This window comes from Mandrillus leucophaeus, unplaced genomic scaffold, assembly GCF_000951045.1.
Source record: "Mandrillus leucophaeus isolate KB7577 unplaced genomic scaffold, Mleu.le_1.0 Scaffold103, whole genome shotgun sequence".
Classification (NCBI taxonomy): Eukaryota; Metazoa; Chordata; class Mammalia; order Primates; family Cercopithecidae; genus Mandrillus; species Mandrillus leucophaeus.
Window position 1 is genome coordinate 657,790 of NW_012098432.1, and position 12,831 is coordinate 670,620.

At 40.3% G+C, this 12,831-nt stretch overlaps 1 long non-coding RNA gene across 1 annotated transcript in view; it reads left to right on the forward strand.

Annotated features, from left to right (window-relative positions):
- The window catches only part of LOC105537955, a 158,571-nt gene that overhangs the window by 64,952 nt on the left and 80,788 nt on the right, over nt 1-12,831 (forward strand). The gene's annotated exons all lie outside the window — the stretch shown is intronic.

A 12,831-nucleotide genomic window follows, 5' to 3' on the forward strand; every position in this document is an offset into this window, starting at 1 on the left:
TACCCAAAAGCAGCAGACATATAAGCAAATGTGCAATAACAAATGATCTTGATCCATTAAAAAAAATTGTTTTGTTGGCCTGACCTGGGCCCCACTACTCTATGCAGCTTCAGGACATGGTGCCCTGCACCCTATCTGCTTCAGCTACAGCTGTGGCTAAAATGGGCCAATGTACAGCTTGGGCTGTTGCTTCAGAGGGTGCAAGCTCCAAGCCTTGGCGGCTTACATATGGTGTTGGGCCTGCAGGTGCACAGAAGTCAAGAATTGAGGTTTGGGAACCTCCTCCTAGAGTTCAGAGGATGTATGGAAATGCCTGGATGTCTGGGCAGAAGTCTGTTGCAGGGGTGAGCCCTCATGGAGAACCTCTGCTAGGGCAATGTAGAAGGGAAAGGTGGGGTTGGAGCCCTCACAGAGTCCTCACTGGGGCACTAGGTGGTGGAAATGTGAGAAGCGAGCCACTGTCCTCCAGACCGCAGAATGATAGATTCACTGACAGCTTTCACTGTGTGCCTGGAAAAGCTTCAGGCACTCAGTGCCACTCATGAAAGAAGCCAAGGGGTGGTGGCAGGGGTCTTTACCCTGCAAAGCCACAAGGACAGAGCTTCCCAAGGCTGTGGGAGCTCACCTCTTGCATCAGTATGTCCTGGATGAGACATGCAGTCAAAGGATCATTTGGGAACTTTAAAGTTTAATGACTATCTTATTGGATATCAGACTTGCATGGGGCCTGTAGCCCCTTTGTTTTGGCCAATTTCTCCCATTTGGAATGGGTGCATCCATCCAATGCCTGTATCCCCATTATATCTTGGAAATAACTAACTAACTTATCACAGGCTGATAAGTGGGAGGGAATTGCCTTGTCTTAGATAAAACTGTAGATTTAGTCTTCTGGGTTAATACTGAAATGAGTTTAGACTTTGAAGAACTTTTAAGAAGACATAATTATGTTTTAAAATGTGAGAAAGATAAGATTTGGGAGGGGTCAGAGGCACAATAATATGACCTGGCTCTGTCCCCACCTAAATCTCATCTTGAATTGTAATCTGAATTATAATCCCCATGTGTTGGGGAAGGAATCTCGTAGGTGATGATTAGATCATGGGGGCAGTTCCCTCATGCTATTCTATGATAGTGAGTGAGTTCTCATGATATCTGGTGGTTTTATAAGTATCTGATCTTTCCCCCAGGTTGCACTGATTCTCTCTTCTGCCACCCTGTAAAGAGATGCATTCTGACCTGATTATAAGTTTCCTGAGGCCTCCCCAGTCATGTAGAACTGTGAGTCAATTAAACTTATTTTCTTTATAGATTATCCAGTCTCAGGTATTTCTTCATAGCAGCATGAGAATGGATTAATACAAGTTGTAATGTCTCCTTTTTCATCCCTGATTTCATTTTAATTTTTACTCTTTCTTAGTCTAACTAAAATTTTGTCAATTTTGTTCATCTTTTGAAAAATAGCAACATTTTATTGATCTTTCATATTTTTTGTTTCAATGTCATTTATTTCTGCTCCAGTCTTTATTATTTATTTTCTTCTACTAACTTTGGGTTTGGTTTGCTCTTGCTTTTCTAGTTCTTTAAGATGCATTATTAGGTTGTTTATTTGAATGAAGTTTTTCTACTTTTTTAATGTAGGTGCTTTTTGCTGTAAACTTTCCTCTTAGTATTGCTTTTGCTGTATCTCATAGGCTTTGCTATGTTGTATCCCCATTTTCATTTGTTTCAAGAAATATTTAATTTCCTTCTGAATTTCTTCACTGACCTACTGGCCATTTAGGAGCATATTGTTTAATTTCAATGTTTGTATAGTTTCCAAATTCCTCTTTTTATTAATTCCTAGTTTTATTCCTTTGTGGTCCAAGAACATAATTGAGATAATTTCAAGTTTTTGGAATTTTTTAAAGACCTTTTTTTTTTGGCCTAACATATGGTCTACCCTTGAGAATGATCCATATGCTGAGGAGGAGAGTGTGTATTCTGAAGATGTTGGTTGAAATGTACTGTAAACATTTATGGGATCCGTTTGGTTTATACTACAGATTAAATCAGTGTTTCTTTGCTCATATTCTGTCTGGATGATCTGTCCAGTGCTTCATGTGGGGTGTTAAAGTCTCCAACTATTATTGTATTGGGGGTCTATATCTCTCTTTAGCTTTAATAATGTTTGCTTTATATATCTGTGTGTTCCAGTGTTGGGTACATGTATATTTACAACTATGATATTCTTTTGCTGAATTGACCCCTTTATTATTGTATAATGACTTTGTCAACTCTTATAGTTTTTGTCTTGAAATCTATTTTGTTTGATATGAGTAGAGCTACTCCTGCTCTTCTTTGTTTTTATTTACATGGAATATCTTTTTCCATTATTTTGTTTTCAGTTCATGTGTCTTTATGGGTGAAGTGTGCTTCTTGTAGGCACTAGATCATTGGGCCTAATTTTCAAAGTTCATTCAGCCACTCTGTCTTTTTACTGGAGAATTTAGTTCACTTTTTACTTTCTATGTTACTATTGAAAATTAAGTATATTTCTGATATTTTGTTATTTGTTTTCTGTTGTTTTGTGGCATTCTCTTCCTTTTCTCCTGTCTTCATTTTAGTGAAGGTGATTTTCTTGGGTGGTATGTTTTAATTTCTGGCTTTTCTGTTTTATTGAGATGGAGTCTCACTCTGTCGCCCAGGCTGGAGTGCAGTGGCGCGATCTCGGCTCACTGCAAGCTCTGCCTCCCAGGTTCACGCCATTCTCCTGCCTCAGCCTCTCCAGTAGTTGGAACTACAGGCGTCCGCCACTGCGCCCGGCTAATTTTTTGTGTTTTTTAGTAGAGATGGGGTTTCACCGTAGTCTTGATCTCCCGACCTTGTGATCCACCCGCCTCAGTCTCCCAAAGTGCTGGGATTACAGGCGTGAGCCACAGCTCCCAGCCAATTTCTTGCTTTTTAAATTTCTTGTTTTTGTATGTGTGTATCCATTGTATTTTTTTGATTTGAGGTTATTATGACACTTGCAAATGATATTTTTAAACGATTATTTTAAACTGATGACAAATTAACAACTGATTACACAAACAAGTAAAAAGAAAAAACTAATAAAAGCTCTATGATTTAACTTCATCCTCCCACTTTTTAACATTTTGTTCTTTCTAATTATATTTTATTGTACTGTGTCTTGAAAAGCTGTAATTATTATTTTGATTGGTTCATACATGAGTAGTTTGATGACAAATTAACACTGATTCCGTAAACAAACAGAAAGAAAAAACATAAAAACTCTATGATTTAACTTCATCCTCCCACTCTTTAACTTTTTGTTCTTTTTACTTATATTTTATTATACTTCGTCTTGAAACGTTGTAATTGTCATTTTTGATTGGTTCATACATGAGTAGTGTACATACCACAATTACAGTGTTATATACTATTCTGTGTTTTTCTGTGTACTTACTACTATTAGTTAGTTTTGTACTTTCAGATGATTTCTTATTGCATTTCATTAATGTCCTTTTCTTTCAGGTTGAAGTGCTCTCTTTAGCATTTCTTGTAGGACAGGTCTGGTGTTGATGAAATCCCTCAGCTTTTGTTTGTCTCCGAAAGTCTTTATTTCTCAGGCTGTTAAGGATGCTTCCACTGAATATACAACTATAGGATAAAAGTATTTTTTTCCTTCAGCACTTTAAATATGTCAAATATGTTATGCTACTCTCTCCTGGCTTATAAGGTTTCCACTGAAAAGTCTGCTGCCGGGTGAATTGGAGCTCCATGGCATGTTATTTGTTTCTTTTCTCTTGCTGCCTTCAGGATCCTTTCTTTATTCTTGACCTCTGGGAGTTTAATTTTTAAATATCTTGAGGTAGTCTTCTTTGCATCAAGTCTGCTTGGTGTTTTAAAACCTTCCTCTACTTGAAAATTGATCTCTTTCTCTAGGTTTGGGTAGTTCTCTGTTACTATCCCTTTGAATAAACTTTCTATCCCTATCTCTCTTCCTACTTCCTCTTTAAGGCCAATAACTCTTAGATTTCCCACTTTGGAGGCTATTTCTAGATCTTGTAGGCATGCTTCATTTTTTCTATTCTTTTTCCTCCTCTATTTTCAAATAGCCTGACTTTAAGGTCACTAATTCTTCCTTCTGCTTTATCAGTTCTACTGTTTTGACACTAATGCGTTCTTTAGTATGTCAATTGCATTTTTCAGCTCCAGAATTTCTGCTTGATTTTTTAAATTATTTCAATCTCTTTCTTAAGTTGATCTGATAAGATTCTGAATTCCTTCTCTGTTACCTTGAATTTTGTTGAATTTCCTCAAAACAGCTAGTTTTAATTCTCTGTTGGAAATATCACATATTTCTATCTCTCCAGGATTGGTCCCTGGGGCCTTATTTAATTTGTTTGTTGAGGTAATGTTTTCCTGGATAGTCTAGATGCTATCCAGTCATTGATGCCTGGGCATTGAAGAGTTAGGTATTTATTGTGGTCTTTGCAGTCTGGGCTTCTTTATACCCATCCTTCTTTTAAGGCTTCCCAGGTATTCAAAAGGACTTGGGTGTCGTGATAGAAGTTTTTTGTCACGGCACTTATACCTGTATTAGGGTGTTACAGTAGGTAGCTAGTCTAACATGAGCAGAGCAGAAGAGGGCTCCCCCAACCACCCACTACACACACCCAGAATGTCAGGCAACCACCAGGTGATGATCAGGTGGTTGTTAACTGTCTCTCTAAAATAATAATTGGTCACAGCCAGCACCAGAGAAAGGCAGTCTTCTAATAATCTGAAACACCTGAAACTGGTGATCAGCAGCTTCCCAATAAGATCCTAGGAGTTGGGCAAGTAGGCTCAAACATGTACAGAGAGAGGCAAAATGGCAGAGTTTAACTGGTATATGACCTTCCAGAAATATTCAGCTAGTAAGGGAAGGATGACTCAAGTGAGAATGCATACAACTCCAGTAAACACATTGTGCATGCTTACCTACCAAGTGCTAGCAGACCACTCCACATACAGACAGCTCATCCCAAGAGAAGAATCAAGGGAGAAGAGACGCAGACCCTGGAAGTATGCCAACATATAAAACCCCAAGTCAAAAAGTCAAATGATGCACTTGTTTTTTCAAGTTGCCCTCTTGGCCCTTTTCCAAGTGTACTTTACTTTCTTTACATTCCTGCTCTAAAACTTTTTAATAAACTTTCACTACTGCTCTAAAACTTGCCTCAGTCTATCCTTCTGCCTTATGCTCCTCAGTCAAATTCTTTCTTCTGAGGAGGCAAGAATTGAGGTTGCTGTAGACCCATACAAATTTGCCACCAGTAACAAAGTGGTACCCGAAGCTTAGTAATGCTGTGGGTCTTGCAGACTCATAGAGGTTCCGCACTGGTAGTCTTTTATATGATTCACAATCATTCTCTGGATCACTAAGCAGGGAATCTTATTCTTTTCCCTTTCTTTCTCCCAAACATATGGAGTCTTTCTCTGTGCTAAGCTGCCTTAAGCTAAGGGAGGGTGCCACATGCGCTGTGGCCTGCATTGGGTCAGATCTGAAGCTAGCACAGCACTGGGTCTCACCCATAGCCATGGCAACCATTGCCTGGCTATTGCCTATGTTTACTCAAGGTCACAGGGCTCTACAATCAGCAGGTGGTGAAACTAGCTAGGTTTGTGTCCTTCCCCTCAGCAAGTTCCCCTGAATGCCTGTCAGGTTCAGAAACACTGTCTGGGAGGTAGAGCCTGTCATTGGACACCCTAGGAGTCTAATTGGTACTCTATTCAACTGTGGCTGAGCTGGCACCCATACTGTCTTGTGGCACCCAAGCCACAAGACAAAGTCCCTCCCACATTTTTCTCCCCTTTCCACAAGCACAGGAATCTCTATCCATGGCCACCACCACACCAGACTGGTGTTGTGTACTACCTGGCTACTGCTCAAGGCCCAAAGGCTCTTCAGTGAGCTGGTGGTGAATGTTGCCAGGCCTGGGACTCTTCCTTAAGAGTAATCCCTCTGAGTAACTGGGACCATAGGTGCATGCTACCATGCCTGGCTCATTTTTTTTTTTTTTTTTTATTTTTGTAGCGATGGGGGTCTCACCATGTTGCCCAGGCTAGTCTCAAACTCCTGGGCTCAAGCCATCCTCCCACCTTGGCTTCCTAAAGTGCTGGGATGTGACCAGTAATCCCTCTAGCCCAGGGCAGGTCCAGAAATGCCATCCAAGAGCCAAGGCCTGGAATCAGAGACCCCAAGAGCCCACTTGGTGCTATACTTCACTGTGTACAAGCTGGTGCTTAAGCTACAAGACAAGGTCTCATCTACTCTTCCTTCTCCTTTTCTCAAGCGTAAGGAGTCCCTTCCCATGGGCACCATAGCTGGGAACATTCTGGGTCACACCTGAAGCTGGCATGTTTCTAAGTCTCCCCCAAGACTCATAGCAAGAACTGCCTGTGTATCGCTGCTAATTATCCAGGGCCAAGGGCTCTTTAGTCAGCAGTCATACAGTAAACTGCTAGACTGCATTCTTCTTCTCAAGACAGCAAGTTCCCTTCTGGCCCGGGGTATGTCTAGAAATGTCCAGGAAGTACAGCCTGGAATGAGGGCCTTAGGACTCTGCTTGGTACCCTATCCTATTAAGGCTGAACAAGTATCCAAGTTGCCAAAGTCCTCTTTACTCTTGCTTCTCCTCTCCTGACGTGGAGGGACGGAGACTCTCCTGGAGCTGTGAGCTACATTGTCTGGAGTTGGGGGAAGGGCAATGCAAGCACTCCCTTGGCTGCCCACACTGGCGTCTCACTAGATATTGTGCCCCCTAAGTCTACTGGTTCCAAGCCCAGCACAGCACCAAGATGTGCCCAGGAATTGTAGTCCTCATGGCCTAGACTGCCTTCAAGTTTATTTAGGACCTCATATCTCTTTAGAATGTGGAGGTGGGGCTTGCAAGAACCCAGGTTCCAACCACTGGGATGGGTAATTCTCCTCTTGCTAGGGTTGGTCTAAATGCTGTCTCCATGGGTGCCAACTAATTTCTACTTGATATTGCTTTCTGCTGTGACAGGGTAGCACTGAGTTCCAATGCAAAGCTCCGCCACTACTGCGCTGTCACTCTCCAAGTGCACAGAATCTCTCTGTGTGCCATGCAGTCACTGGTGGGGATGGAGGAGGGGTGACATTGTCAGTTCAAGACTGTCTTTTAGCTGGGCACAGTTGCTGGTGCCTGTAATCCCAGCACTTTGGGAAGCCAAGGTGGGGGGATGGCTTGAGCCCAGGAGTTTGAGACTAGCCTAGGTAACATGGTGAGACCCTCATCTCTACTCATCTCTACCAAAAAAAAAAAAAAAAAAAGAACCAGGCATAGTAGCATGCACCTATGGTCCCAGCTACTCAGGAAGCTGAGGTAGGAGGGTCGCTTGAGCCTGGGAAGTTGAGGCTACAGTGTGATTGTGCCAATGCACTCCAGCCTGGGTAACAAAGTAAGTTTCTGTCCCCCCAAAAAAGACCATCTTTTCTACCCCCTTTAATGCCTCTTTCAGGGATATGAAGTTAAAACAAAGTACTATGATTGCTCACCTGATTTTTCGTTCTTATGAAGGTGATTTTTAGGGTAAATAGTTGTTCAATTTGGTGTTTCTGCAGGGAGGATGATTGGTAGAGGCTTCTAATTGGTAGAGGCTTCTATTTGCATTTCACTTTGGGAAGTTTATATGAACATATCTACAAGCTTGCTGATTCTTTCTCAAGCCTGTCTAATCTACTGATGAGTCCATTGAAGGCATTTTTTGTTTCTGTTTTTGAATTTCAGCATTTCTTTTGGATACTTTCTTAGTTTCCATCTCCTTGGTTATGTTACCCATCTGCTTTTGTGTGTTGTTTACTTTTGCCACAAGAGCCCTTAACCTATTAACAAGAGTTATTTTAAATTCCCTGCCTGATAATTGCGAAATCTGTGCTGTCTCTGAGTCTTATTCTGATACTTGCTTTATCTCTTCAGACTGTTTTTTTCTTACTTCGTAGCATGCTTTGTAATTTTGTGGAAAGTTAGCTATAATGTATTAGGTAATAGAAACGGAAGTAAACATCTCTTCATTGTGAGGGTTTATGTTAATCTTACTGGGAGTTAGGTCATGTTTAATGTTTGCTATAGCTCTAGGTATGAAAGACTTTCTTTTCCTCTAATGTACTTATGTTTGTCTTCCTTATTGTCTTTGGGTTTTCCTAACAACTCTGTCTTAAATTGAGTCTGCATCTCAAGTTCTTTCAGTTATTGTCCACCATTATTATGCTACAGTCCTGTTAAGGAGTGGTAAATGTAGGTGAGGGGACACATTCTGTAATCCTATGATTCAGTCGTCGTCTCTTAGTGGGCCTGCATCCCTGGTCTGTAATTATTGTAAGTGTTTATCAGCTTCTCCTCTTGCCCTCCCTGTCCCACTGAGTCATTAGGTGAGCTAGAGAAGGTTGGAGTTATGTAATGGCCCTAATTGCTCTTCTCTCAGTTCAGATAAGGCTCTATTCAAGTCTTTTCCCGATACTTTCCCTTATTTTGAAGTATGCCTAGAATGTTCTCCACAGCAACTGGGAGCCTACACTGAATAGACTTCTGCGGTGGAGAATGTTCTGGGCATATTTCAAAATGGTTATTCTCCTCTTCTTGACATTGCCATGTGTGGATTTGTTGTTGTTAGCATCTCACCATGAGAACCTGATGCAGTTCCTGGAGTTAAAACCAATGATGTGGGGCCCCTAGGACTGTGACCCCCTGGAATTTCTCACTCTCACGCTAGACAAAACTTAGCCTCCAGCAATTCATCCAAGTTACTGGTTAACCATTTCTGCTAGCCTGCTTCTCCAGGTAAGGTGATGCCACCTGTGATTTTCTTTCTTCTCCTGCTTCTGCAGATTTTACTATGGTGGTTTGCCCTGAGATCTCAATTTTCTGATGAGTTCAAGAAAAGTTGTTGAGTTTTTATTTGTTCAGCTTTTTCCTTATTGCAAGGATGGGAGTGGTAACTTCCAAGCTCCTTGCATGTCAGAGCTGAAACTAAAGTCCACACAGTAATGACATTTATTGTTTCTTTTAAATTTTATAGTAGAGCTTGCTTTTTTAGGCTTTAACTTGGATTACCACAGGTTTGCCTGGGTTCCTGGTTATACCAGTTGTAAATATGTTAAAGCCTGTAACTTATTTTAACACCCGCTTTCAATCTCGAAGTTTCTCAGTTTTAACGGAAATCATATGATTACCCTTGCAATAGAAACAGAGAGTTCCCTGATTCCCCTCGCACCTCCTCTTTCCTCTTTCTCTGCCGTGTGTCCTGCTGTCCATCTGTTTGTCATTTCATCTTCTCATCTGCTGGTCTGCGGGTCTGCCAGTCTGCTGCTCTGCCCTGGAGCTTGGGGTTTGGGGTTTTTATGGGGGCAGGATAGGGGACATGGTGGGCCAAAAGGTAACTTTTTGGGTGTGAAAAAAGAAATGCCTGTTCTTGTTTAGGGCTGCAGGTATCCAGGCCTGAGGGTGGGGCCTTTGTGGGGAACTGCCCTCTTTTACCCAGTATTTCCCTGTCTCCTGTCCATATCACAATGATACCCTTGGGAATAATTAAAGACTTATGTGACAATGGCGGTTGCTTTTGGCTACTGCACTTGACTGGTTTTGTTACTGGAAAATCATATACCACTTTTTCCTTTCTTTCTTTAGTATCTCTCCCTTCTCACCATTTGTTTTCATTTTCACTTTTGTTCTTTTCACAGAGACCCCCAATGTGGTAACTAGAATATGTTTTCTGTGACAGTTAAGGTCCTTCGTGGTTGTATAATTTAACCATTAGGACTGAGATTTGAGAATGACTGTTTTAACATGACTTAACTGTTTGTTCCAGGAATTTTTTTTATCTAGGAATATATGACTTGTAAACTAGTAAGTAATTTCACTGTTTGCTTCAGGAAATTACTAATTTGTCCAGGAAAATTGTTATCTCACTTGGTCACAGTGCTTGCTTATCCAAAGGAACTTACTTATGAAGACTCAAGACCGTTTTCTCCACACGTCTGTTACAGATTATCATTAATTAATTTGCTTAATCCTAACAAGTTGTCTTCTTTGGAAAGATTTGAAAGGTGTCCTCCTTGAAAGATTTGCTTGTTTGAACACAGACCTCAAAACCCTATGTGTATATATTCTTTTATGCCCTACCTCTTCTGAGAACTGTGAAGCTTCACTTTAGATTACTTTTTCTCTTGTTGCAGTAGGTTTAATCAACTTAGTTTTGCATGATCACAGGTTATTTGCATGGTCTTGAACTCTTAATAGTATTAGAATTTCTGGGGCAAGTACATTGATTATACTCCATTATAATCCAGAAAACACTGGATTGTCTTGAAAAAAGTAAATTAAATATAAAAGACAGGCAAATTTTTTCTTTGCTTTTCATTACCTGCTTGTACATGACCCAGATTCTTATTCCACTAAGTCCCATAAGAAGCCACTAATTCTAACACTATTCTAACACCAGTATGCTGGCTGGCTGGGATATAGACAAGGTTGCTTGAATCTCAGTCCCATGCTCTGTGTACCAGATGTGACAGCATTCTGCTCTGCCATCAATGAGCTATTGACCTTGTTTCCTTCTTAGCTGGCAAAAATCTACTTTGTGTGCTAATGTCAGTTCTGCACTTTATACCTTGAATTGCTTTTCTGCGTGGCCAACTTTGTAGTGTTGCAATATTTTCAGGGTATGGCAAAACGTGGGGTAACATAATCTTTTAAAAATTGACATAAGATAGGGAGGTAGGAGAATTCTTAAAATATACTGAAACTTATAATGTAATAGAAAAAAAATCAAACTGATTTCAAAACTGAGCTTTCTTAAATGGCTAAGATCTACATAACCAAGCACACATTGCATATTTTAAAAGAAAAATAGCTAAACTGAGTTTTCTTCATATCCTGGGGTAGCTAATAAGTCTTAAGTTATACTGTAAATACAATGTCCTTCATGTAAACTCACTTTATTTAGGCAGGATATCCTTGAATTACAATTTCTATCCATCTCCATTCTGGCAATGTGTCTCCAAAAATGTTGTGAATTGAAATGGTTTTTCTTTCAGTGGATTCTACTTTCTTTTGCTATATATCACCTTTCTTCATTCATTACAATAGTATTTACTACAAAACTGCCCTCATGATTTATTTCTCTGTAGGCCAAATCTGATTAAATAGAGCATTATTAAGGTCTACTGAGGATTTAATTATTCCATTTACCTCAAAAAGTATAAAGAGGTTATAAATGTCACTTTCCAAAAGTTTCTGAAACTTTTGTGAGGGGTCATTAGAGAAAAGATCTCAGGGAGCCATAAGTGAGTTACTCACTTAAAAAGAGAAGATCCAACGAATCCTGGGTGAGTGCTCGCCAGCTGAAAAAAGCATATGGTAACCCCTTTACACAGAACTCAGTTAGGACATAATCATATAACTTGTTACAGAATCCCTGTACCCTCAAATGGTTGACCCGTAGTATTTTAAAGGGAAACATCAATTTTTCCTCAGTCTTTTTGCTTGACACTTCATGAAGAACTTTTAAAAAATGTTTCACTGCTTATTTACGGAAGATACATGAAATGCTTGGACAGTATATATGTGAATCGGAGACAATCTCTGGATAAAGGGATTTGGAAAGTGGCCATCGGAATAGGAGATAGAAAGAATTTGTCTTGAATAAATCCATAGGAAGGGTAGCAATATTAGACACCAAGTTAAAAAAGTAAACAAAATGTCTGGGCTGAGCCAGGCACCTGTGTTAGTTAGGGTTCTTCAGAGAAATAGAACCAATAAAATACACACACACACACACACACACACACACACACACATATAGATATGTATGTATGTATGTATCTATGTTTATATATAGGCAAAATTTTTCTTTAGTTTTTATTGCCTGCTTGTACCTGGCCCTCTATATACATAGGGGGAGAGAGAGAGAGAGAGAGAGAGAGAGAGAGAGAGAGAGAGAGAAATGTATGAGATGTATTATGAAGACCTGGCTCATGCAGTTGTGAATGACAAATACCACAGTCTGTTATCTGCAAGGTGGATATTCAGGAAATCCAGTGATGTAATTCAGTCTGGGTCTGAAAGCCTTACAACCAGAGAAGCCAATGATGTAAATCCTAGTCTGAGGGAAGGAAAACATAAAATGAGATGTCCCAGCTTAAGTGATGAGACAGGAAAAAAGGAAGAAATCTCTCCTTCCTTTGCCTTTTGTTCTATTCAGGACCTCAGTGGAATAGATGATGCCATTCGTGTTGGGGAAGGCAATCGCTTTACTGAATCCCCTGATTCAACTACTAATCTTATCCAGAAACACCGTCATAGACACATTCAGAAACGTGTCTACTCTGGGGACCCTGTGGCCCACTCAAGTTGACACATAAAATTAACCACCACAAGTCTACCCCATGTCAACTTAGCACCCAGACACATCTTCTTAAACCATACTTAATCTCCAAATGAAGACAATAATAAGGTCATAATTCCACCTAACATAGTACACCTATCCTGTATACAACTAAAAACACACTAACCCTTTCCCCAGAAGAGGAGTTAAATTTCTTTTCTTTTCTTTTTTTGTGACACCGAGTTTTGCTCTTGTTACCCAGGCTGAAGTGCAATGGTATGATCTTGGCTCACTGCAACCTCTACCTCCCAGGTTCAAGCAATTTTCCTGCCTCAGTCTCTCAAGTAGCTGGGATTACAGGTGCCCACAACCACACCTGGCGAATTTTTGTATTTTTAGTAGAGATGGGGTTTCACCATCTTGACCAGGCTGGTCTTGAACTCCTGACCTCAAATGATC